Genomic DNA, 27,719 nt, shown 5'->3' on the forward strand with positions numbered 1-27,719 from the left:
ATATATATTTTAACCAGCTAACATTGTTGGAGCTCACCATGATACATAAGAAATATATCATCAAAGCTAAACACAGAGAATAGAAATCATCTACTCTTACTGTCCCCTCTAGCCTCTGAGTGAACCCCATATATACCGTCCTTCTCTGTGACAATACAAGAGAAGGCATCTAGAAACCTTGGCATGCAAATTTGAAGGACAAATAAAGTAATATAAGAAGCACTCCGGGTATTGTTAACAAAGGAAAGATACTGAAGTTGCACCTAACCACAGTAAGGCACTGACACCCAAATCACTGTTTACAGAACTATGGAGCCCTTATTTCGTGTACTAGCCACCAGACTCAGCAGATGGAGGGACTTGCAGGCACAGTTCATGCCAAAAAGCATCCCCAGCCTTACACAGCAGGAATCACAGGACATGAGATGCTGCAGAATCCCCCAAACATTTGGTCCACCTCCCTACCCAGGAACTCAAAGCCCAGCAGGCTGGCCTGCAAAACAGGCTTGAATCAGCAACTTTCACTTTGTAAAAGGCCATGTAAGATTCAGTGACCTACAGTTATGATGAAAGCAGATAAATTTGAAGGGACCCATATCAAAAACTAGTTCCAGCCTCTAACTCAGAACCAAGACTGGGGAGGAAGAACAATGTAGCCTTCAGTGGAGTGTGGTAAGCCAGTCCAGCACATATCTATCTTAAGAACTGAGTTCTCCAGGGCTGTTCTCAGCAGCCTTCATGCCAGGTACACCCAAATGCAGCTAGAATGTGCTCTGCAAAAAGGAATACTAGTCAGGAATAGTGTTACATGCAGCTCCTCGCTAGCACCAGCCAATGCTAGTGGTCATTCATCAAGCAAGAATACAATTCACCAAAGGCAAAAAAAAAAAAGGAGTAGTAGCAGGAATAGTAGCATCTCTAGGCTGGGATGTGTTGCACAGATGCTGCAGATGCAGAGACTCAAGGAGAGAAAGAAACCTCATATGCCCTGTCATGAGACCTGAGGTCAAAGATGGGATTTGGGTCTTTGAGGCTGGTAGAGACACAAGTTACCAATACGTGAGTCATGTTAGGTTAAACAACAGCAACACGGAGCCAAAGGGTTCACCTCAATCTCAAGTCCCTTCTATCCAAAAGGTAAGTGGTCTGCAATCTAGAGATCTTCTGCCCTGACTGCATGTTAGTATCATGGAAGCCTGAGCCTCCTGCCCATTGAACCGCATAGGAACTTGCAGGGTGTGGGCTTTGGTATTTTTTGGTGCCCATGGTGATTCCATTGTATAGCCTGGGTGGGGCTAACTATAGGGCTGGGAAGGAACTACTGGTGAGGCAGGCACAGCATGGCTGTGGGAAATGGCGACTGAGATGCCAAGATGCAGCACGATCAAGAATACATGGTCAAGTGTACAGAATCCTACAGGTGCCCCCACAAGGACACCGAGTTTGATCTTGAGTGTCCCCCCGAAGCACATGCATTAAATGCTTGGTTGCTAACGTCATGGAATTGGAAGTCTATGGAAACTTTAAGAGGCAGGAGCTAGAGGGAGGTCATGCCCTCCAAGAGGACTCTGGGAGCCAGCTGTGCCCTTTCATTTCCTCTCCTTCGCTGCCTGGCCGCTAGGTGAAGTCTGCCTCACATGTTTCTGCCATGTGCTCTCTCACACACAGGCCTGATAGCTGTGGGCTTTCCTGATGACAGAACGGAATCTTTGGGACCATAAGCCAGAATCTTTTCTCCTTACAAGTTAATTATCTGAAGTATTGTAGTACACTGAGGGAAGCTGACTAACACACCAATTCTTTTCCTTCCTTCTACCATCTGTCTTACCTTCATAAGTCTGTAGCAGCATGAGATGCTATGGCCTTTTAAATAGAGCATTGAGACAAACTGAGGACAGAGACAAAGGCCCCTACATAGAGCTTTAATTAATAAGTCCTCCATGTTTGAAGTGAAGAAGTCCTATTTTTAGACTACCTCCCTGTCCAGGGCTACATGTTACAATACCTATGTGATCTTTTCATCCTGAATTGAATTTTAGCAAGCAAAACTTCTAAGTATACTAAAATAGCAAACATTACATATAACTAAATTATCCTCATGATCATGTGCTATTGGCCCAGGATCTGATGCACATGTGTTTCACATAAATTTCATGTGATGAAAATGGAGATTATTGGTTTAAAATGAGGATTCTATTTCCTCTATAGTATTTGAAGGACATCTGGCTTAATTATCAGGTTCATATAACTTGATCAATAGAGAATTTCATATACTGACAAGGCTGCTGATATGTTATATGCTAAGGGTCTCTTGTAGTTCTTTATTAACTACACCTACACAGAGGACAATAAATTGGATGTTTCCTCAAATTATAGAAGCTAAATGTGGTTTTTATGTTAAGAACTTATTACCTTCCAGATATTGACACGACTTACTGTGCCTACAGCAGAGCACATAAAAGATCCTTGGCTACTGACTTGCTTTGTGGATATTCTTTCTTTCCAGAAGACAGAAGAGAACAAAATGAGAGCTTGTGATTCAGGACTGCATTCTGAACACCCAACAATGATAGCTCAATTAGTGAAGGGAAAATTAATGGAATTCTGACACAGTGGCCTCATGCTATTCTCCTGTGTAACCTCTCTCACTATTTCTTGCCCCTCCCATTGGCTTTATAATGGCTCTCACGACAACCCCACCTCTCTCAACCCCCCCCCAGTACATACACACAGCCTCTCACTCCTCCCTCACCCTCATGATCACAGGAGTAAGCATTCTCCTTCCAACTTTCCCATGTCCCCTTTTTTCTCTAATGTCAACACATCGACCTTATCCATCTTCTCTTGAACAAGTATATCCTATTTACCACATGCCAAGCATTGGGTACATACTTAACACATATTAACTCAATGAACCTTCATGACAGACTTCAGAGGTAATTACTATCTTAACTCATTTGCAGATAGGCAACTGTGACACAAAACATTTTAGTGAATTACCTAAGGCTACACAGCGTGTGAGTGACCCAGTGGAACTTGAGCCTGAGCAGTCTGGTTCCACAGTCTGTGCTTCTACAGTGACGCGCTGTTGTCAGCAGTGCCATGTCCAAGAGCCTTGGCATGGAAAAGTAACAACCAAATGCTCCACTGTTGTTATATGCCACGGCCTCCCAAGTGCCACAGGCTACAGTTTCAGCCAGAGAATAACTGTCCCACACACTTGCTGCATCGATCCACTGCCACATGCACAGGTGAGGCCCTCACGACTTGCACAGCCCTGCACAGCCCCTGTGAGGTACAGCTTTGCTCATTACCATGGAGATGTAGCCTTCCCTACAACACTGCAGGTGTCTTTCCTCCCATTAAAAATTACTGTATGTGTGCTTAAGAGAAAATTCATCATGGTATACCTATATTTGTGTCTGTTCCTTCCTCTCCAAAGCCACAGTAAAGCAATATTTGTTCTTTCTGCCATTCATACAGGTCCTAATACTGTGCTTCACTGTGTTGATTCAAATTGCATTAAATCCTTGTACATAATGCAGGAACAACGTTGCCCGAGTGATGTTGAGATAGATTTGAAGGGAGCTCATTATCTGTATCTAAGAATAGCTTGGTCATTAACTTTACGCAAACTGCTGCACTGTACAGAGTCAGTTGGTGCAAGCTACTCTCCTGTGCTTGTGGTCCTATCCTAACAGACGTTTGTCATCAGTAACTTGCTGGCAGACACAGGAAAAATGTTTATCAGGTATTGGGGAATACAAAACAATGAGAGAAATGGAAAACCAACAGTATGATAAAATTGTCCTGAAAGAATGGTCTAGAGCTAGAATTGTTTGAATATCGTAAGAGTAGCTATTTGACACAGGCCACACTAGAATGTAGAGCGTAGGAAATGCACAAGGACACTGTAGAGAAACAAACCTGCCCCAACCCTTCACCTTGGACAATTTCACATAGCCACCTCAGGTCTGTATTTGATCTTCTAGCTAACTGTATGCTTCAGAACCAAAGTGTGTATTGTGCCTGTTGTGGATAAATTACACACACTGCAGTTTCTAGTAACTATTACTGTTATTACAATTTAGAGGGTAAGGTTTTTGAAAACTAATTATGAGGCAATAATATAGCAGTACTAAAAAGTTAGTGCCAACTTATGCTACACTAATAAACATGAATACCCAGATCATAAGAAGACTGAACCAAGTAGACTCTTCATTGCTCAGGGAACTTTGCAACAGGTTCTGTAGTCTTCATTTACAAGGGAATAAATTTAACATAGAACACAATGTATAGGATTATTTTGTAATATTCACCTAAAGAGTCAAATGCAGAAGAAATCTGTCCACATACTAGAGACCTAAAGAATTCAGCTGAAGGCCAGGATCCCATGGCAATGTACTGCATAAGTCCTGCTGAAGACCTACAGCCCATGCAATACACTCCCTGAAGCCAGAGAGAGCCTTAGAACTCATGACACGGTCTCAGGCAAGTCTGTATCAAGGATCTGCACTGGGAAGGCCCAAAGGTCAGCAGTGGAAGCTAGAAAGTGCACCAGCAAGATGAAGGATCTGAGGATCTACACTGAAGCCAAGAAACAATGCTCAAGGTAAGGATGCGAGCCCCCTTGAAGAGAACCACAGCTACCCTGAGCGGCAGTGAGGACCTCCAATGACAACAGCTGAGTCCGTATCAGGAAAACCAGCATGGCAAGCTTCTCCAGGAGAACCAACAGCACACCCTCCTCCCCTCCAGTTCTCCCTTTATGCTGCTGGCCACAGTCCGCATGGGAGCCATCTACACCCAACCCCCCACTGACTCAGTTCAGCTGGGTGTTCTGAGTTGCCCTTTAGTTAATCCACCACAATAGGCATGGGTTTTAGAGAATAATCCAGAATGATTGCAAAAGTAAAATGAAAAAAAAAAATCTTAGGTACAAAATTTACTTTTTCTCATTTTTCTAGCACAGCTTCTCTGCTAAGCAGATAGCAATATAGTGCCCATTTGTTTTATAAAAGATGAAAAAAAAAAGTTTTGAAATCAAGACTGACATAAAATAAATGATAGAAGAGAGACAGAAAAGAGCTAAGTAGAGCAGGCCCTTAAGAAGTAAAGAAAAACTTCATAAACAAGCAGGGTGAATTTCAAAAGCGAGTCAGCAGGATACAAACAGCGAAAAGAAAGCACAGTCATATTAGAGGGAACCAGAAGGCAAGAATATAAATAAAAGGAAAAATAAAGCAAAGGCCAATGACAGAAAGGTTGAAATGAAATAGGCCACAATTTAAAGATGGAAAGTACTGATAATCTGAATTATGAAATGGAAACAGAAAAGAAAGAAGCTAAAGGACACAGGAATTTCACTGTACTATGGAGAACTGCTTAGTTGTTTCCTTGGTGTCCATGTGGCATTGGCCCTAGCAGTAGCCTAAATATCAAAATCCACCGTGCCAAGTTTCTAATATACAATGGCCTACTGCTTACACACAATCTACTCATATCCTCCTGTACATTTTAAAACATCTCTAGATTATGTATGATAATGCAGTGAAGATGCTAATGCAAATAGTGCTATGTTTTGTAGATAATAATAACAAGGAAAAGCCTGTATTGCATAGCCAATATACATGTAATTTCTTTCCCAAATACTTTTTATCTGTAACCAATTGAATCTCTGGATACAAAACTCACAGGGAGCCAACTTTATCCAACAAATATCAATTTAGTGAGTACATGGAGAAATTTGAGTCTATATGGATTTTCTGTGGACTGTATCTTCTTCAAAAATAAGCATGTTTACTTAATCAACAGGGTAGTTTTTGTTTTGCTTTTAGAAAAAAAAATGATTTATAGGTAATGCCTCAGGGGAGGGAGAGAGGGCAAGGATGGGAGTAGGTGAAGAGAGATATGTAATTGAGTCCATAAAAACTGCACTTATTAATATACCTTTGAGAGTCACTACAACTTTATACCACATAATTTGCAGGAACTGGACATATTTGGAACTGGGGCCATTACCTGGCTCAAAGATCCACTTAGACATAGAAGAATAAGATCCTGATTCAACGCCCTGGAACATCTTGCAGTTACTTATTTTGATTTGTAGAAGATGCAGTGTACAAAAAGATGAAGATACATTGGCTTTTAAAAATCCTTGTCCTTTTTTATGATTAAAAATACCTGGAAGAAATGGCATTCATATCAGCAGTGCTGACTGCTTTCTCCACGCCTACTATGCAACAAGGGATTGAACAGGAAATGAGATGGATTTCCTGCTATCATTGATACAGAAGCCATCAGCCAGATAGACCTTAATACAACAAAGTTTAAAAGTAATTAACTACTTTTGTGCCAACTGCTATCAGGAAGTAGAAATGAGCACTGAAATAGGGTTTCTGTCTAATTCTGGGGTATAGGCAATAATAACAAATATAAAATTAGCAATGGTAATAAAACTCCTTGAATAATTCTATCATCTGCTAAGAGAGGCAACTCCGCCATGCTGTTGATAAAATAAGGGCCAGAAAATAGGCTCAACTGACACACAAATGACAATGTGACTGGCAGAAAATAAAAATGTGTTTGAGGCTCACCCATGGCAAATGCTCAGGGTATTTGAATTGTATACAAAAAAACAGAAAAAAAAAAAAAAAAAAAAAAACACTCAGAAGGTGGCAGGCAGAGCTGCCAAAGGTTTTCTCCTCAAGCTTCCTGAAGCCTTTGAGAGACCTGTTTTCTGTTTTGCATTTCTTACATCTAAGTCATATTTCTGATTCTCAGATTCAGTTAAGAAATGTTTTCATTACAGAGCCTGATCATGGATTTGGTTCTGGGGTCACTACATGAGAAAGAACATCATCTATTTAAAAGTCAGGTTTTAATAATGAAAATCACCATGACACAGATCTCTTTTATGATTTAAGTTTATATGAAAGTGATAATGAAATATCTAATTTCCATTAGAATACTTTTGTCATAGTTCTGTATTTCTGAAAGACTATTATCCAATTCAGTGATGAGTTTCTCTGTATTTAATACTATCATAGCTTTTCATGTCAACTATAATCAATTTAATGTTAATCACTAATTCAAAAGGAACCAGTCAGGGATTAATTTAGGCATCATTAAGCCACCAAAGGGAGACAGTGCCTGGTAAATGTTACCTAAGTGTCTACCTACCCTTTCATTTTCTCATGCATTTTGACATGAAGAACAATGACAATTTAAGAATACTAAGGATGGCTAGGCCAAGGACATGTGTGTGAGGGCCACAGCACGAATTCTGAAAGCTTCACCTCTTTTAAAGTTGATCCACTAGGAAATGATTTTAATGGCACAGTGGTGGTATTCAGAGCACACAAAAGATGTGCGTTATCATCCAAGGAGTAAAAGCTAATTCCTCACAAAAAGGCTTGAGTTTACAGAATAATAATCCACCCAATAATAAAAATAACAATAATCATCCACCCCCTCCCCTTTACATAAAATTCAGTAGATACAGGAAAATTAAAAGGGATGCTTCCGACCAGTCATACAGAAAAAAATGTTACACAGTACGCACTGAACCTTACAAAATGCAGCAAGCACAAGAGCACTGAGTCGCCTCAGTTCCGGTCTTTTCCCCTTCCTCTAAGCACACCACTTCCTAATACAGTTACACTTTTGTGTTGGCCAAGAACAAACACAGAAATTACCATATACCCAATGGTACTGAATACCATTCTGGATTCAAAGTCTTTCATGTTTTCCTTTGTCCAATGATGAAGACTTTGTATTAAATAATGACTGAACGGGTCCTACGTGTCTTCATTTCCTCAGCTAAGCCTGAATAATTCTTCTATGAATGTTGTTTCAGAATATTTCCTTTGTATGGACCAAGAATAAATGCATGAATTATCATATACCCAGATAGGCAGAAAATTTGAAAATAATCTTATTTAATAAATAATATCATGCTATTGACTGACAAAAACTTCAGGAGCTTTTTTACATTATATCACCCACACAGCAATTAGCATACAGCAATTAAAATTTATTTTTATGCCCCAGAGAAGAAAATGAAAATCAAGCTAAATTAAGAACACTACAAATACCAATGTTTTAGAAGTGTTTGGAGCTATTGATATCCTAATGATTACTTTAAAATATTGCAATACCAGCCAATAACAAAAGTCAATCTACAATTAACCAACTGACTCTGGAGAAAATTCCCTGATATGCATTTGCAACTCCTTCTGCTGGTCCAGCATTCCAATGGTTACTCTACATTCAGTAACTTCAAGTTAGTGCCCAACATCAAAGTACTGGTTCCACATGACACAGTCAGAGAACAGAACAGCATCTCAGGAGGCCAGGCATTCCCTCACCTGCCCCAGCTGACGGCCACCAGACCCACCAATTTGGATCACAGCAGTAGCATACAAGTTGCCATTGTCACTGCTGACCTTATGTGTAATTGTATTTAGATCTGTAATTTTCAAGGCTTTAAGTGAATCTCCATTGGTAAAAGCAGGAATACACATAAATTTTGGATGTGGATATCAAGATAGTGAGAGAATGTTGACCATTTCAAAATGGCACACTTAATCAATGTATTCAAAAATTTATTAAATTGCACTATGAGTTTTGCAAATCTTCTGCCTTACACATTGCCCATCTCCCCCTCAGTACACACTGGCCCTTAAAGTAGCACCAGCCTTTGATACACTAAAAAGTATAAATGGTATTACCCTAGGAATCACCCTTTGGGAGCCAGACATTAGGTTCTCCTTCGTCCAGTGATAAATACGTTGCATTATATAATGACTGTATGGTGCCTATAAGTCTTTCTTCCTCAGCTGATCCCTGAAACAGCAGGCTTTCATGTATGTCACCACAAAGAGCGCTTTGCCTTTCACACTGTTGCCTGCGGCGCTCTGCTTCCAACCAATGTCAAAATGATTGCGTGCAACATGTAAGAGGCTTCATGGGCCTCCAGGACTACCAAAGGGAAAGAGAGAAACAATTTCAGCTGAGGTGAACTTCTGTTTCTAGTTTAACCTTTAACTTCTAAATTAATTTTATTTCTAGATTATTCTTACTTCATGTTGATATATTTCTGTCTCTCGTTCTTCTTTGAAAAACTGGCATCATGAGGTAACCTGCTATCAAAAGAAAGTGTATATTCCATAGCCTGATGAAACCCAAATTTAATTTCTGGTGCTGACATCATGAATTATGTCTTCCTTCTTTTCTATGATGGACCTGTGCTGTTACATTTGGAGTCTAGATCAATTCCCTGGGAAGACCTGGGCCTCAAAACAGAAACCATTTCAGGCTATGTGAGCTTTGAACTCTTGCAATAAACCAAATAATTCTGCAACGTTGGTACCAAACAAGGGGTTCTTCTGGCTGTATACTCCTGATTTTCCTGTTTCCACATTATTTAATTTTCACAGTTGCTTTTGTCATTCCCACATAGACTATAAATTGGTAGGACAGGGTTTAAATGCTCACACTTTTCTTTATTTCTATCACAGAACTTTTCCTTCACACACCAGGGGTTTAGAGTTAAGAACTCCCAGTTAACTACGAGCTCTACTTTCATCCTTAATCTTTAATTTCTAAATTGATCTTATTTCTATAAGATTCATAGTCATAAAATTTTAAGCTAAAGAAATGTTACTTCATCCGGCCTGCTTCCTATTATATACAGACTGGGTAGCCCATCATTTGTTCTAAATCACATACAATCTCATCTTCTCCCAGTGGTGATAGCTTTACAAAAGGACAAACATCACTTTGACTTTTGTGGAGGAAAAAGAAAGAGTCTACTGGAATACATTATGGATACAGCCAGAGCTCCAACAGATGGATTACCTGGCATGGTCCACACTCTGGCCTTCAGAGCCAAAGCCAGCTTGGCACCCCCAAGCATACTCTAGTCCTGTCTTGTCCCCACACACGCTGAATCTGCTCTTTAAAAAGGAATGTTTTTCACCCACTCCACGATTTATACACCCCATGCTTTTACCCTCCACCTCAAAAGAACTGGACCTCTGAATATGGAACAAGCCAATCGAGAAAGAGAAATTAAAGCACTTCTCATCAGACCCCAGGGTCACTTCCTAACTCTTTGAAAGCAGCTCGGGGACCCCAGAGAGGACAGTAATGACAGGCCCAGCAGCAGTGTTGGCGCTCCAGAGCCAGGCTGGAGGGCACCTCCCTCACAGAGGCCAGCAACTAAAATAGACCAGTGCTCCTGTGAGCATCGCTCATTGTACTGCCACTTTTACAAATGAAAGTGAAATTTCCCCATCTCTCTCTTTCTATATATTAAAAATTATTTCCATTTTAGGGACAGTGGCAGGCAAGATAAAACACGGTGAGAAATACAATTTATGAGCTGCTTCCCGCACATCAGGGCCACAATTCTTGTACTTGTCAACTGTGTTGACAAGCTTAAAATAAAACCATGGTTTCTATTTTTTAAGTCCCTAAAATATTCTTCTGGGAATTCTCTGTACATTCATTTTTCCCCTTTGGCAAGAAGAATTAACACAACACAGAATGAATAATAAACCTATTTTATTGCGTTGCTTAGATTCTTTGGCATGGAAAAAATGTATATGACTTGATCCTCAAAGAATTGCTCTATCTTTCAAAAGATGGCTGAGACAATGCAGGACAGCTTCTGTTTAAGACAACTGGAGCTTGCCACTTCCCAGTGCTCGGTCAGCAGAGATGCCACAGCCAAAAAGGAGTATATAAAATTCATGCGTTATTTCACTTGTATCTGGTGACAGAGCTTGTTGTCATGTGTATTCATTCAATTGACAATCAGTCTCTACTGCATTGAAATCCTAGAAGCGGGAAGGAGAATGAAATAAAAAATAAAATAAAAACTTCATTTATTTCACAAATAAAAACTTTAGTTTGGGGCTGGAGATACAGCTCAGCAGCAGAGCATGCGCTCAGCTTGTGTGAGGCCCTGGGTTCAAACTCCAATACCATACCAAACAGAGAAAGAAAAGGACAAGGCAGGGCAGGGCAGAGCAGGGCAGGGCAGGGCAGGGCAGGGCAGGGCAGGGCAGGGCAGGGCAGGGCAGGGCAGGGCAGGGCAGGGCAGGACAGGGCAGGACAGGACAGGACAGGGAGAAAGAAAAAAGGAAAATAAACAAGTCAAAGCAGGCATGGTTGTGCATGCCTGTAATCCCAGCACTTGGGACGCTGACTCAGGAAGATCATTGCAAATTTGAGACCAGCCTGGGCTACAAAGTAAGTTCAAGGTCAGCGTGTACTACATAGCAAGACCCTGTCTCAGAGAGAGAGAGAGAGAGAGAGAGAGAGAGAGAGAGAGAGAGAGAGAGAGAGAGAGAGAGAGAGAGAGAGAGAGAGAGGAATCAGTATGCTTATATAGTGTTTAAACCATACTGAAAATGTACAAATGTGTTATATTTTAAGTACAATAGCACAATAAAAGTAAAAAATAAACTTTGTCTAGTTGACTTAGCTGGATGCTCTCATCTCTAACTCTCAAGTGGTAATTCAGAATTTGAAAAGTGAATTAACTGCCCCATCTAGTAAAAGACAGAATCGGAATCCAAACAAATTGCACTCCTCTCTCACATTCACACTTTTCAATTTACTGAACTGTTCTCTAGGAAACAACAAAAAGTCATATACTTAAAGTCTTTACAGTCCACAAAGGGAAAATACACAAGTAAAATAAGCAACTACACCACAATGCAAGAAGTAAGAAAAACAGGGCCGGCCAGATAGTTCAGCAGACTGAAGTGCCTGCTTCGGCAAAGCGCAGGGACCAGGGTTTGAGCCCCAACACCACAAGCCATACTGGCCCACCCCCAGGGTGTGCTGAGATGGTGATTGAGACTGGGCATGCTGGTGTGCACCTGTAATCCCAGCGCTTGGGAGGCTGAAAACAGGAGGATCACTACAGGTCCAATCTGTGTAGTGAGACCCTGTAGATTCTGTAGACCCTGTACTACATACATTTTTTAAAAAGTAAGAAAAACAAAATGTTCAAAATTAAAAAAAAGTTTTGCACAAAGTAACAAGAAGGAAAAAGTTGCAAGAGAGAGGTAATTTTATGCTGAGGTCTATCCAAAGAGCAAACTGTTCAAGAGTATATTATCACTTCCCACATGCTTAGTACAGTGATTATGCATACTAGGTACCCCGTAAATGCAAAAAATGTTAAATATTGCAAGCATGAATAGTATTTCAGGTGAACATAAACAGAAAGAAGAATAGCATACTAACAAGGGAGTAGCAAAAAAGTCAAGATATTCTCTATAAGAGGGCATGAGGGGAATAGAAGGAAAGGGAAAAATAGAGTCAAGCCACAGCATTGCATCTGACTGAATTTAAGGCCTTGAACTGATTCCCACCAGAGATGGAATGAAGACATCGGTATCTGGAAAGTTCCCAATGTGCGCCATCAAGATTAGTGTCACCATAGTCCACAAATCCAAAGGGCGTTACCTATTTAATGTTTTAAATGAGTAGTGTTTCTGGAGTCGGCAACCTGGAGTTCCTAGAAAGGTAAGTGAATAAAACTGTGGAACTGTGTCAGAACTGTCACAAAGGAAAGAATCTAGAATTCAGAGTCCCACGTCCTAACCACTCCCCCCCACAACAAAGAGGACCCATTGAGGGTGTCCATTGGCATGGCGGCAGCGCAGGTCAGAGACGCAAGCTGCAGCTCCAACTGAAGCCATGACCTCCTGGCCACTAAGGGCAGCAAAGGAGCAGCCCATTTATTAAACCTGTGACAAGTGTGATAGCCATGAGATACCCACATTAATATGAGCAAGATATCCTTCACTGGATCAGTTTTTCACACAGTAATATTTGCAAGTTAATTCCTGCCAGGATCCTGTATTACAGCTAATTGACAAATTGCAGCTTTTGTCTACGATCTGTACCGGGAAAATTTATTGGCATAATTCAGAACAAGTATTTTAAAATTTTTCATGTGAGCCACACCCTAGTGATGTGCTATGAGGAAAGGTCCTTTAAAATATATATATATATATATATTGCATGTTTCTTACAGTAGAAAAGGGATTGAAGTAGAAACAATTCTTTTAGGTAAGAATGAATGAACCCTATGGCCTCTGGTGATGACTAAAGTTAATTCTTCCCCTTTGAACACTTAAAATTTCACAAATAACAAAAATCTTGGAGCTCACAGTGTAACAGAAGAGGTTATGCTAAAAAGAACAAACTGTACCTTGAGATTCTGGACAATTCAAGCCAAAACATCATTGTGGTGCTAAAATATGTATGTTTAGAAACAAAAGGCACAGAAGTACTGTATTAGTACATTAGGCTTTTACAAAAGCTGAGCATTGGGTGTCAAAACTAGACTTCAAGCAGATGCTTCGTAAGAACTACGATTCCCCATACAGGATGTGCCAGCCAGACTGCTCGCAAATGCCCTCACCAAAGTTAAACCACCACATTAGGAGCACAGAAACTCAGCAGAAGAGTGATAACTTGTGCCAGACAAAAATCATACAATAGAACTTAATTTCATTGTTCAGCACTCTGCCACAAGTACACTCCAGAGGGGAGAGACAGGGAACCACGTTCCCGACGGTAAGCCGTGCCCACCTGTGGAGAGCACGGATCCCAGGGTGTCCAAAGGCAGCCATGAGGATGGGTTTGGCTGGCATGTTTTCAAATGTACTTCATATGGGTCTGCTTTTTCATCATCTATCAGTAGTTGATGGTTCTACATGTCATACCTCAGATCGTTACAAAATATAAGGCCAACAGTGGGAATGAAAAACACAGAGGTTTTAGAAATTTCCCTGGAATCATCTCTGTGTCCCTTTCCAGTGAGCGGCTACTAGCTCTTACCTGATAACCCTGCCTCCAGCATTTGCCTAACCTAAACCATTTTTTGTTCTGTTGTCAGAGTGTTCTTATGGAATAATGCCAATCCTAATTCTGTCCTGCTCAAAAAACCTTAGTGGCTCCCAAGTGCCTATTAAACTATGATTAAATTTACAGCCCTTCACAACACAGACTCAGTTGATGTTTTTCAGCCTTACAACTACCAATGCTTTGGAAACACCAACAATGATTTACTGACTTATTGGTGTTGCAATAGGACCATTGTTTGAGTAAAATTCTACACAATCTAAATAATATCCAGCCAATAAAATGGCTCTCTATTACAATACTACCTCATAACCTAAATATATATCACTTTCTTCCTATAAAGACAATTACTAGTACTTTTTAATGCTACTGTGCAGACAGCCCATGGGACCAAATGTGACACACCTTATTAGACCTTGAAAATAAGGTAAATATGGTTTTTTTCTATGAGTTAAAGTTGGAATCAATGAAAATGAATGACAAACACAGTCATCTTTAACAGAGAGGGAGTGCCTTATAGGACACTGAATGCAATACAGTCATAGTCCTGCACTGCTGCTATCCTGAGCCAGGTTGCAGAAGAACCCAAGGTTGCACAAAGCATTAATAAGTGTTTCACAGAAAGAAGCCCAGAGCCAAGTAGCCTTGGAACACATTGCATGCTATACCCTTCCACTGGAAGATCAAGGCTAGTCATTCCTAATTCATCCACTGGATAAACTGGTTAGTTATTGGATATACCTCTTTTAAACTTACTCTGCTCAAATCGTCCCCCATCTCTTTTTTAGGCCAGAAATTAATAATAGTTTTCTGAAAAGCACTATAAGAAATATTTCTATCAGCATCTTGATACTAATAAGATTCTTTGGTTTTTTGTTTGTTTGGATTTTTTGGTGGTCCTGGGACTAGGACCCATATCCTTGGCTTTGAGGTATATCCACCCCCACCATTTCTTTTCCTTATTTACTTTGAGACAGGGTCTCACTAAGTTGCTTAGGCTGACCTTGAACTTGTGGTCCACCTGCCTTAGTCTCCCAGAGTCCTGGCTATTTATACACATTTTAAGTTATAAATATTTCTGAAACACAACACTGAGTAAATACAGCAAGAAAATACATTGCATTCTTGGACTGTAAGCTACTACAAAGTTAGTTTTTATGTTCCATATTTGATTCCAGAAGATAAAGATGTGGACAGCTCAAGTTCCTACCAATAGCTAGATATGTGGTGGATTAGAGCATAATGTAAACTACTGAAACAAAAAGTATTCCCAAGCCCCAGAGGCTTAGATGAGACTAGGGTCTGTTTCCTCCTTAGAGAACGTCTTGGTGTGGTTGGGGAGCTCCGCCACCCACAGCAGGGAGATTCTCCCTTAAGGCTAAGGTATCAGCTCCGAATCCTGCTGTCATATTTGTATGGGAACAGCAGGGCTGGAATCAGGAAAGCACTCACATGTTCCTTGCACAAGTGCAACTTAGAAGGAGCACACATCACTCTCAAACACATCTCTCTGACCAGGACTTGGTTACGTGCCACGCTCTGATGCAAAGAAGACTGACATAAAATGAGTCGGGGATGCCGCTCAGTGGTAGAGTCTTTTCCAATCATACAAGAGGCCTTCAGTTCAACCCCCAGTGCCACAATAAAACAGAAACCCAACCTTCTCTAGCTAATGTGCTCATGCAAAACCACCAGCCCCTACCACCACTTATCTCTAGCAAAGACACAGCCAAGTACAGCAGAAGGGAGCCCTCACTGCCTTGGCATCCATGCAGAGAAGTGAGGTGCTCTGGTGTACTTCTGGAAGGACAAGGCTATTCACCCTATTTCTTTTTTTTTTTTTTTTATGAGCAGAATATATTTATTGAAGGAAAGAAAGCTCCTGTCTGAGAGAGGGACAGGAGGGGGCCTGCGCGGGTTATCCCCGGGAAGCTGTCTCTTCCAGGGACTTGTATAGAGGAAACCATGTGGTGAGGCAGGTCTAAGGTGGTGGAGAAGGCATGGGAACTCGCTTAGTTTAGGTGGGCCTGAGGTGGGACAAAACTATGGTCAGCCAATGGGATTACAAGCACCATTGCTCAGGTAAAATTGATTACTGGATTAAATCCAAATGAGGAATCGAGTCACATAGCAAGCAGGCGTGAATACAGGACAGGGTCTCTTCCTGTCAGGGGTTGGGCTAGACTCTTTTGGGCTCTTTCAAGGTGATTGATAGCTATTTGGAATATCAATCCCTGATGCTCACCCCTGGGAAATATGTAGTTGCGTGTTTCCTCTTTTGTCTTGAGGTGTAGCCCATGTGGGAGTGTCTGTCTCTTCCAAGTTGCGAAATTGGGGCCGGGGAGATGGCTCAGTGGAATAAGTGCTTGCCAGGCAAGTAAGTGCAGGGGCCTGAGTTCAATCCCTGGTTCTCTCAGACGGGCCAGAAGCCACATTTTAGCATCACACTCGCTGGCAAGCGGTCCAGGAAGCGGGTACTCTGGAGCGCGCCTGAGGTCACCCCCGGGCGCCCTGATAGCGCCGCCTCGCCAGGGCACCTGCTCATTTCCTCTTCAACGGGCAATTCCACTTCCAGGCTCTGCTCCCTAAAAATCTCTCGCCAAGCACGGCACAGCGCTGGGGCATCGGTGCCGTGACCCGCAGTTAGGAGGGAACAGTGGACGCTGCCTTGGCCTGGGCTGTGTGGCTGTGAGGACAGGAGGTTTGGGAGGCTCCGCAAAGGCCCTGAGCCTTGTGTGGAATTGGATGTCCTGGTATGACATAATCATACACCCTTTTCTTCACAGAGCCCAGGCAACAGGCTGGGCAGGAGGAGCCAGCGTGCTCTGAAGAAACATTTGGTTTTCAGACAGGGGAACAGAGTGCACCAGGAGGGCTTGAACACTGTGTCCATTAGAATTGTAAGGAGCTGAGTGTGCCACCCTATTTCTATAGACCTGGGAACACACGGTTTTCTTTGTTTCCATATCTATAGCAAGACAGTAATGCCAGAGATTATTCTCTTCTCCTTCGCCACCACCGAAAGCAGTCCACATCCTTCCACCGCCAGTTGTTCAGTCACCAAAGAAAAACCTATGTTCAAACAATGGAGATTGTGACAATCACAAGAATCTGGTGACAGCACATTGGTGGTACATATCATTAGCTCCTAAGCACAGGACAAGATAAAGTGCTTGTGTACAATGTATTTATGTGTCTATAAAGGCATATACTTTCTTTCCCATTCCCTCAAAACAAACTGGCTCCATGCTGCTCAGACATTATGAATAGTATACTCTTGTAGCTTTGTCTTTTTTAAGAAAATAAAAAACAATAAAGATGATATAGAATTTCTTTCTTCTTTTTCTTCTTCTCCTCATCACTTTGGTTTTTGCACTTTGAACAGTTTCTTTCCCTTTCACAATATCTACTGTACCTTGCAGATTTTATTTATTCTTCAAGTTTCTTCTACTAGGGAGATAGTATGATGCATACAAATGCATGTCTGATTTATTTTCCTTATGAGTTTAGTCTCAAGCTGCATCCATTTATCCATAAAAGCCTAAAAGAGTTTATCTTTCTTTATAGCTGAGTAATACTCCATTGTATAAAAAATTGTATAAAAATCTTATCTATTTCTCAGTTGATGGGATTTGGGTTGTTTCCCAGACTTTGTTATAACAAATTGTGGAACGGTGTTTTCAGCACCTCTGGGCAGATACCCAGAAGGCGAAGAGCTGGGTTGAATGGAACCTCGATCTTAATTTTTTGAGAAATCTCCACACTTATTGGTCCTAGTTGGGAGCATCTAGAAATACAAGAACTAGGATCGACTTTGCTGGGTGCAAGTTCAGTATGCAGGACAAAATAGATTTATAGCACCAAAGAAATAATGTTTTTTAGTAATGACAAGATGACAACTAAGACAAGAAGGAAGCAGTTTAACATGAAACTTACCTTGAAGCAGTTTGGCAGGAATCAGGATTATCTACAAATATTTTCAATTTTTATTCTTTTCAGGAGCATACAGCACAAATAGAACTTGACCCCGTTACAATAGTAAATAGTTCTTTTCTGTCCTTCAGCCTAAGGAAATTGAAGCTTCCCTGTTAATCCTCATACTTCTATCCAAGAACAAGTTAAATAAGATATGTACAGCAATGTGCACAAGACCCAGGAGATGCCAGTTTTTGAGCATGGTAGGACTAAGCATTCAACATGCAGCTACGTGGTGCAAACCCGTGCTAGCAACAGAAAGCAGGGAAGGCAACTACTGGATTGAATACGCAGATCAAATTTCAATTGCTTTATTACAGAGCAACTTTATAGGGCTTAGTACTCAAAGAACTCAAAATATCTTGTAAGTAAAAAAGTCAATGTTCAAAATGTATAAAATGCATGATGCCATTTGTTGCAAGAGGACTGGGAAAAATCCAGGTATCCTTATATGCTTAGGAAAACACTGCATACTTTTTAAATAATATCCAAGCAAGAGGTAACAGTGGATGTCACCTGGGGGAGTCTGAGGAGGTTGGGCGAATATAATGAGAAATGCTTTTATGGTACTCTTTTATTACGCATTTATAAATGTGTAGCTTATCCATGCTTTACCAATTCAAATAAACTGAAAGTGTTAAATATATCCTAATTGCTATTGTACAACCCCTACTATCTTACCATTTGAAATATTGCTGGTATTATTGCCCTAGCACTGCTGTAACTTGGTATCATAAAACAACAAGAATTTGTTCTCTTGCAGTTCTAGAAGCTAAAAGTCTGAAATCAAAGTTTGTGCAGGGCATGCTCCCTGCCAGACCTCCAGATGAGGATTCTTCCCTGCATCTTCCAACTTCTTGTTGTGCTGCACATTTTTTTTTTTTTTTTTTTTTGTCTGTGGCAGCATATGGTGGAATCTCTGCCTCTACTGTGCAGTGTCTTCTGTGTAAGCCTCTGTCCAACTGTCTCTCTCCTTATAAGAATATCAATCAAATTAGAACCCATTCTAATGAGCCTCATCTTAGTATTATTACATCTGTAAAGAACTTATTTCCAAACAAGGTCATTTTCAGCTATCCAGGGTTAAGATTTCAACACACCCCTCGGGGAGACCCAGTTCAGTCCGTAACACTGCCATGGCCCAATAGTCTCACATTGCATTCTGTAGGCCTCGTTTCCCTGTCCCTTGTTTCTGGTCCACAGCTCAATGCAGCAGAAAGGTTGAATGATCATTTGATTTCTTTCAGACATACAGCTGATATTGTAAAGAATTAAAATGTGTTTCTCACAGGAAGAAATGTAAATACAAATTCAGAAAAACAGAGGGTAGGATATTTTTTGGCTACTTTCATAGGAAATTAAGAACTGTACATCACCTATCAGCAAAGTCAGGCATTTGATCTGGATACTCTATGAATTCAGGGAGAGCACAGACAATCTGTTCTATTTGCTATGAATTTTCATCTGGTAGAAGGTGACCTTTGTAGATTTGTGTGCTGTTAACTTTTACAGCTGAATTAAAACAAACAAAAATTAACTTGAAAATTTGTTAAATACAAAGACATGATTCTTCTCTGTGATTTTACCACTTCTTTTGAGAGGTATAATCACTTACTAAAGTAGATAAACCATAAAGCTCAGGGCATAGGGAAGATGGGCCCTGAGATCTGACAGAGATCACTATTTGCCTTCTAAATAAATAGCTCACATAAGTAGAGTCATAATCACGTATTCAACCATCCATGAAGCCTGCTTGATTACCCACCTCAGCTCGCTACTTGACACTATGTAGAAAAGAGGAAATGAGACAAGATAATCTCCTTCCACTCTCTTCAGGCATTAAGTGTCTTTTCATCATCTCATTGACAAAAGATCTACCTGTTTGTAAGTCAGAGCCCCATATTCACAAAATGCAAGTAGTAAACTTTCATTATGAAAATCCTTTACCTATGCAGCAATTTCTACAATGTCACAGAAAAGTACACTGCAAAATGTCACTCTCTGACACTCTTGAGCTCCTGTGTGACTGCAAAGCCAAGGGGCTGGTATGAGAACATGCAACCTAAGAGCAAGTTGGAGGAGGGCCACCCTAGTTTCCCAGACCCGCTTTGGCGAGCACAGACCTGTGCCACTGTGCAGTCCCTCCACAAGGGTGTAGAGTTGGCAGATGGACGTCAGTGGCCGTATCTCCCAGCCTCAGCACACATGCCAGCTGGGCCTCTGGCCAGATGATCCAAGCCAAATGCTGAGCTCCTTGATGGTGTTAGCTCTGCCCTTTTCTGCCCAAATCAAGGCTTCTAATAAGCAGCCCTGGTTCAAAGACTCAATGTCATTGATTTCTTTTTAGAGCTGCCTTGCAGTCTGCATTCTTCTTACCCAAACATACCCCCTTTCTTCTTTCATTTCATGGGTCTCAGAACTACTATCCCCTTTAAAACTCTCCTTACCTTTTCCTGATCACTGCCCTTTTTATCTTTCACCAGCATTTCCTTTTCCCCACCCAAATCTCTGGCACAACTGACCAGAAAAATGCAGTTAAAATTCCCCTTCAGGTAACAGAACAGTGAACCAGCCAGTAATGAATCCAGTCCTGATCTCCCCTGGTCTAACTTACCACCTCACCAGCAAGTAATAGGCAACTTCTTTTTAGGCAATCACACTTCCTGAAGCAGTGAGGCAGAATTTCCTAACTTCCAACTCCTCCCCTTAGCTATTGTCTCATACTACTCTAACACACAGGAATGCAAGCACAACTGAGACATTTCACTGAGCTCAGGATGAGGCTCTTGGGCATGCTACCTCCGAGGGACTTGTACCTCTGTGCCTGCCTTCTTGATGGTGAGACCCCTCTGAACTGAAGAGAATTTGTTTTTGTTTTGGTTGTTGTTGTTATCATTGTTGTGATTTTTTAAAAATTTTTATTTATTTTTTATTTTTTGCTTTTTTGAGAAAGTGTCTCACTGTGTAGGCCAGGCTGGCCTCAAACTTGTAGCAATCCTCCTGCCTTAGTCTGCCAAGTACCAAGATTACAGGTGTGCATCACCATGCCTGACTACTGGGAATTTTTAAAGTTTTTAGGTCAATGTCAGCTCTAAAATCACAGTCCAAAACACGCACTCTAACAGTTCAACAGGATTTTCAGTGAGATGTGTCAAATCCAAATCTGGGTTATATAATACAAGTATCTGGGGGGAAAACCCAATACATGTATAAAGCAAAATGAAAAACTTAGACCAACATAGTGAGGGTACATTTTGAAAGATCACAGTTCTCAGTAAGTGTCAGGCAGATTTAGTCTCCCACATCCAGTGGATTTCATGCCAAGAAAATTTGTAGATTCTGCCTTTTTCTATGGGAGGAAATTTCAGGTCTAAAATTACGTTCAAATTTTTCGGTGATTATAACAACATAAATGGAATTGGTAATTTACAGCTCGTCTTTCTCCTTTTATTTTTTTATTTTTTTTTCAAAATTTTATTGATAAACAGCAATGAGACAGTTTCAAATCAAATTGGAAGTACAGTTTCAACAAATAATACACTGCATATATTCTTCTTAGTGGTTAATTGCTGTACAAGATGCGGACTTCAGATCCTATTTACAAACACCATTAGAACAAATCATTCTATTCATTAAGAGAATACAACTATATATCTATCCCAACCACGTTGAATACACAGATACAAAATGGACATTCATTGGCATACCCCATTTGTTCTAAGTTCCGTTATTGAATATTATAGGTGTATAAACTCAGCAAAATATTCTAAAAGAGTCCAGTAGCCCATAATAGCATTGGGTCTTCTGTTTAACTGGCAATGTCAGAAATTATTGACCTGAGTCCCCCACAGTTCAACATAACAACATGGCTTTACTTCCAATATTTCGGTTTCATACTTTTCTACTGGATGGTTAAGACCAAGGTAAAGCAGGACCTATGCAACAAGAGTTGTAGCTTTTTGGTCTGAGAAGGTCAGTGAAATGCCCTCAGGATTTATCCTGAGATCCTGTACCTCAGATTGTAGATACTTTGTCAGTGCAGCCATGTGGATGAGTCACGGCCTCTCCTTTTAAATCTTAGCAATCGCCATTCAGATTTCTTTCACACCACATTACGGAGCTTTAAAACCTGCAATTATTTTATTTTATTTTATTTTATTTTATTTTATTTTGGCAGAACTGGGGATTAGAACTCAGGCCCTGCGCTTGCCAGGGAAGCACTTATTCCACTGCACCATCTCCCCGGCCCTGCAATTATTTTATTGTTTTCTCTAGTGTTGCTTTATTGTAAGAAGAAATAAAAAAATAAAATAAAACCCAAACAAAGCACAATGATCAGGAAAATAAGCCTAGGCCCATTTTACTCAGCTATTAGCACAGGATATCACTGAATAAGAACAGAATCCAGGCAAGAAACTCCTGCAGAAGCAATGGCGTCTTCAGGTCCTGTGACCTCACACAGTAGGAAACCAGGACAGCAGAGAGCAGGAATCAGAGTCAGCTCGCAATTTCATTCTTTAGTTTTTGCAAAAGTTGCCTTTTCTCCTGACTTTAAAATAACTTGTTGACTAAGCTGATGGTCAATTTTCACCTCACTAATTACAACACACATCTTCAGACTTGACGCAAATTTGAGGATAATTTTCCATGATTTCTTATCAAAAAAAATCAACCAAGATTTAACTTCCAGCTCAAAGAAATTCAAGGCAAAGAAGAACGTACCAGGTGGTGCCACTTAAAAGTAATCAGAGATGTTCCAGGCACATCCAGCAGGACATGGTGTGAGCTTCTCAGAAAGTCAATAGAACAGTGAAAACACACGTGCACGGATAGTCCATTACACTCACACGCGTGGTTTCTTAGGTACAGAGATCTTACTTTGGTTATACATAAACATTATCTTCTATTTACCTAAAAATGAGGAGCATAAGGATAATGTAACTTGTAATATCCCTACATACAATGTAGTTTCTCCATCTATTCTAGATATTAGCAAACTTCTTCCACACAGGGCAAGGGAGCAAACGCTTTAGGCTTCTCAGACCATGTGGATTCTGCTGCAATGACTCACCTTACGAATGCAGCATGACAGCAGCCACGAACAATACATATTAATGTGCATGGCCTGTACTTTTATAATGCACCATGTACAAAAACACGGACTTACAGCCATAGTTTGCCAGCCCCTGCTCTACCCCTTAATTTAAAACTAGATGTGAAACTCCTAAAAAAAAAAAATGGTCCTCGGCCCTCTATCTATGACAGTATTGTGTTACCTTAGCCTTTTAATTCCCTTTTATATCTGAAAAAGTAGCAACAACACATGGTTCTTCCCCACATTAGATTCATAATTTCTGTCAAAGGTTTCCCTACACAGCTTTTCTTTAATCAATTCTGTGACTAACAGATTTATTTTTTTAAAAGTAAGATATATATAAAATGAAATAGTCATATTAGAGGAAAATTTAACTCTGAACTTTATCCCATGAATCAAATGGACCTTGGAGTCATTAATACTTGATCAATACATTAGTCACCTTTCCACTGTGGTAATGAAGTTCTCAGGTAAGTAAAACTTAGAAAAGGTTATTTTAGGGGCTAGGGATATAACTTAGCAGCATAAGTACCTGCTTGACAAGTACAAGGTCCTGAGTTTGATATCCGGTACTGCATAAAAAAAGTTTGAAAAAAGGTTATTTTGGGTTGTGGTTTTAAAAGTTTAGGTCTATGACCAATCAGTCCCTTTGCTTCATGGCAAGCGTCTGGTGCATGGTGGAAAAGACCACTCTACCTTGTGGCTGGAAACAAAAGACAGAAAACAAGAAGGGACTGGGACCCACAGTCCCATCAAGAGCACACCCACAGGGACCCACTGCCTCACAGTAGGCTCAACGGCTACAGTTTCCAGCACCTCCCTTAGCACCAAGCTAGAATCTACACCTTCAACACAAGGAAGGGCCTTCGTGGGATGTCTCAGATGTAAACAATAATGAACACCTGATAACAATAAGTGAAAAAGTCACAGGGTCCTGTATTTCACTTCACCCTGGAGGGGCACAGGCATTCTGGACACTAGATACTCAGAAAATCAGGATTTTTTTTTCCTTTTTCTGCATAATATGCTATTTATGGCCACACTGTAGGAGGGTAAACATGGGCTCACGGGCATTCTGTGTAAGCCATCACCAGCAATAAGCCACTGGGGAAACTGGACTCAAATAAGGGCCACACAACACAGGTAAGATCAGTGTCCCTTACAACATAAATGGAGAGTCAGTTAAAGTGTAATTCCAAGTCCTCTGGCTTCTTATAAATGAGCAATGTTCAAGAATGGCCACAAGAAATTCAGATTGCTCTTCAAGATGACATAAGAAATAGAGAAGTCAGCATTAAATATTTAGAGGCTTAATGAAGTTGCACCATTGCTTCAGACTGCCTATTAAAAGTTTACCTATCAAAGAAAGCTTCAGTCTATTCAGTCTTGTTCTCTGCCATTAAAAACTGGGTGGAATAAACTTTTATAGAGTATGACGTATCATGAAACTTAAATAGTTTTAGTTCCTAAAAGAATGTCATATAGAAGATTAGCAAAAACCGAGGGAAAATGTTGTGTCATACAGATTCTCTGTTAATAAAGGGAAAGCTAAATCATGATTTAATGTCTTTAAAAGCCTACAGGTAAGATAGCCCATAACTCCTTTGGAAATAAGGAGTGGGTTAGAGGTGCAAAATTCCTATCCAGTTTCAAGGTCATAAAAGTTGTTGAAATAGAATGCAAAGCTATATATAGGATCACATTTTCATGGCAATATACTTTATGGTTCAAACTGGGCAGTAAAGTAGAAGACTCATGAAAAAAAAAGCACTACATTCGAGTCTTCTAATTAATTCTATATGTTATCTGAATCTTAATTTACAATGACCAGAAATGGTATGAGAAAATTACTACATTTAATTCTTGCTAGAAAGTCGTTTATGAAAAAAATCACGTATGTATATACACAGGATAGCTAAGATGACTGGACTACTAATTTCTCATTTTAAGGTAGCAGTTAACGCTTAAAATTTTTGCTTTGACCAATTTTATGTAGCAACCATTGTTGAATACTTAAAAAATCTAAATCTTTTTTTTTTTTTTGGACCAAGGATCGAACTCAGGACCTTGCACTTGCCAGACAGGCACTTATGCCACTGAGCTATATACTCAGCATTGGCAATGACTTTCTAATTGCACAAGAAAAAAAAAATCAAGAATCCACAAAAAGATCTTATCAAATTAAAAAGTTTCTCTATAGCAAAGGAAACAACCAACAGGATAAAGTGACAACATACAGAATGGGGGAAAAATCTTCAGACAAAAGAATATCTAGAATATATAAAGGACTCAAAAAACTTAGGCCTCCCCAAAACAAAACTGAAATGATCAGAAACTTCTCAGAAGAGGTACAAGCGGCCAATATATACATGAAAAAAAGTCCCATATTTTCAGTCATTAAAGAAATTCAAATTAAGGCAAGTGAAATTCCACTTTACTCCACCAAGAATGGCTCTTCATCAAGGAATCAAATAATAACAAAAGCTGGGGAGGCAGTGGGGAAAAAGAAATTCTCTGCACTATTGGTAAGAACACAGACTAATACAATCATTAAGAAAATCATTATGAAAATCCCTAAAAATCTAAAACTAGAAATTCCATGTGAGCCAGCTGTCCCCTTTCTAGGTGTGTTCCTGAGACACCTAAAGACATTATATTAGAGTGATGCACTCACACTTACACAGCACAATTCACAACAGCTGCTCTTGCAAGTGGCCCGCATGTCTATCAACAGAGGAATGGATGCAGAAAATGTGCTACTTACTCTCAAAGGAGCACTGCTGTGCCATAAAGAAAGATAAACTTGAGTTATTTGTGGGAGATGGATGCACTATGAGACCATCATGCTAAGGGAAAGCTTAAATAGAGCATGGCTTGTCTTTTATAAGAGATCTAAAATAAAAGCAAAATAAAAGATCATAGGAGATAAGGAGATGGCTCTTTTACAAACAGGAAGGGGATTCAGAGATAGAGGAGAAGCAAAGGGTGGGAGAGGAGAGAGTCACAAACAGAACAAAGATGTGTTATGTACCAACTCACCATGAGAAACAATCTTTTTGCACTGCAAATCACAAAAAAGGGTAAAAATTGAATCCAACTTGGGAGCCCTTGGGTTCATAGTTAATAACTATAAAATAGCTTTATCCTTCTATAAAACTGGTTCCCACTGGGCAATATTCATCAAAGAGTTGAAGTTATTATGTTAATGAGGAGATAATAAAATTGCACCCTCTTCAAAGTTTATTTATTTATTTATTTATTTATTTATTTTGCGGTACCAGGGTTTAAACTCAAGATCTTGCGCTTGCCAGGCAAGTGCTTATTCTACTGAGCTGTCTCCTGGCTGCAAAGTATTTTAAACTGTCACACCTCTGTTTCCTAATTTGGGCATGCCTCTTTCCTTAATATCTTGAATTTCCTTAATAACAGTTTCCCAGACAATAGAAACAAGTGCATTTTAAAAATTTATTTTTTTCTCTCAAAGTATTTGCTATACATCCAAACAGGGAGGAAACTAACATATATTTCAGTCTTGAGTGGAAGTTTAAAGAAAAAAACAGATGGTTGATAGCAAATTCTCTGCTACCAAAAAGACAACATACATCCTACATAGAACAATAAGCCTGCAAAATTAGTAAAGGTATTAATGCTCTAGTTCTCTGCTCTAGTCCCTTAGCAGGGTGTGTAAATGACAGTCATGGGGTACACAACACAAGAACACAAGCTGTCTCTGAGCGGCCTATCATTCTCCTAAGAACATCTTTTGTTTTCATAGTTAGGTCAGGCCCTTGCTGAGAAAATGGGTGACATAGGCAGCTGGCCTAGGGGAAGGACTTAGTTTGGATTACACAAAGGCCACAGCATGAAGATAAATTAAGCTGTCATATTTTCTCCTTATGAAAAATTTGAGACAGGAAAACAATTAAAATTTGCAGACATGCTTCACCATCATGGCTTGATGTGCTTCAGAGCTCCTCTCCTTCCTGTGACATTATGTCATCAATGACAGTCCTGAAGGATTTGAAACAGCTCCTCACCCACTGCCAAGACTGCGCCTGCCTCTGGTCTAACCTCCTCACCTGGTGGTGGTGGGGGTGCTACCTCTCTAAGTCCCACCTCCTAGCCTTCAGGTCCAGCTGAACTCTAATCTCTAAGCACACCCTTTTGAAGCACCCCACCTCACATGGACTATCACCCAGCACTCTCACTGAGCTTTCTACATACATCTGCCAGCTAGATAATACATTGTTTCAGTGCTCATCACCATCTCTGAGCTGCGATCTGCTCTAGGACAGGGATCACCTTATTCTTCTCTGTATTTGATTTAATGTCTACACCACTGCCTGACACATATTAGATGCTCTGGCCGAGTATGTGGCAGAAGACACATTGACCATAGAGGGCAGAAGGAAAGCTGAGTGGAAGAAGGAACTGGGAAACTAGGACTCTTCTATATCTTCATTTGCATAATAATTATGTGTGTATTAATATAGTAAAAACTTACTGAGCTGTAAAAAAATGTGGAAGAAATGATATAATAAATTCCTATTAGACCCTACCTGCCCCACCGCTCCCACCAAGTAGGAATTTCTGGGGACTTCCGGGAACCCTAGAACCAGTCCTAGCCCAGGTCCGGTGAGTGTGTGGAGAGCTTCTTGCTACCCTGCGCTGGCGGGACCAGTCCCAGCCCAGGCGCAGTGTGGGCCGGACCCTCTCCCACCCCCTCGGGCCGCCCCCCACCACTCCGCCCTACCTG

The 27,719-nt window shown here is 40.4% G+C and overlaps 1 protein-coding gene across 1 annotated transcript in view; it reads right to left on the bottom strand.

Moving 5' to 3' along the window:
* The window catches only part of Lhfpl6 (LHFPL tetraspan subfamily member 6), a 256,212-nt gene that overhangs the window by 166,606 nt on the left and 61,887 nt on the right, over positions 1 to 27,719 (bottom strand). The window lies entirely within an intron of this gene.

Source organism: Octodon degus, unplaced genomic scaffold, assembly GCF_000260255.1.
Source record: "Octodon degus isolate 3935 unplaced genomic scaffold, OctDeg1.0 scaffold00216, whole genome shotgun sequence".
NCBI classification, from domain to species: domain Eukaryota; kingdom Metazoa; phylum Chordata; class Mammalia; order Rodentia; family Octodontidae; genus Octodon; species Octodon degus.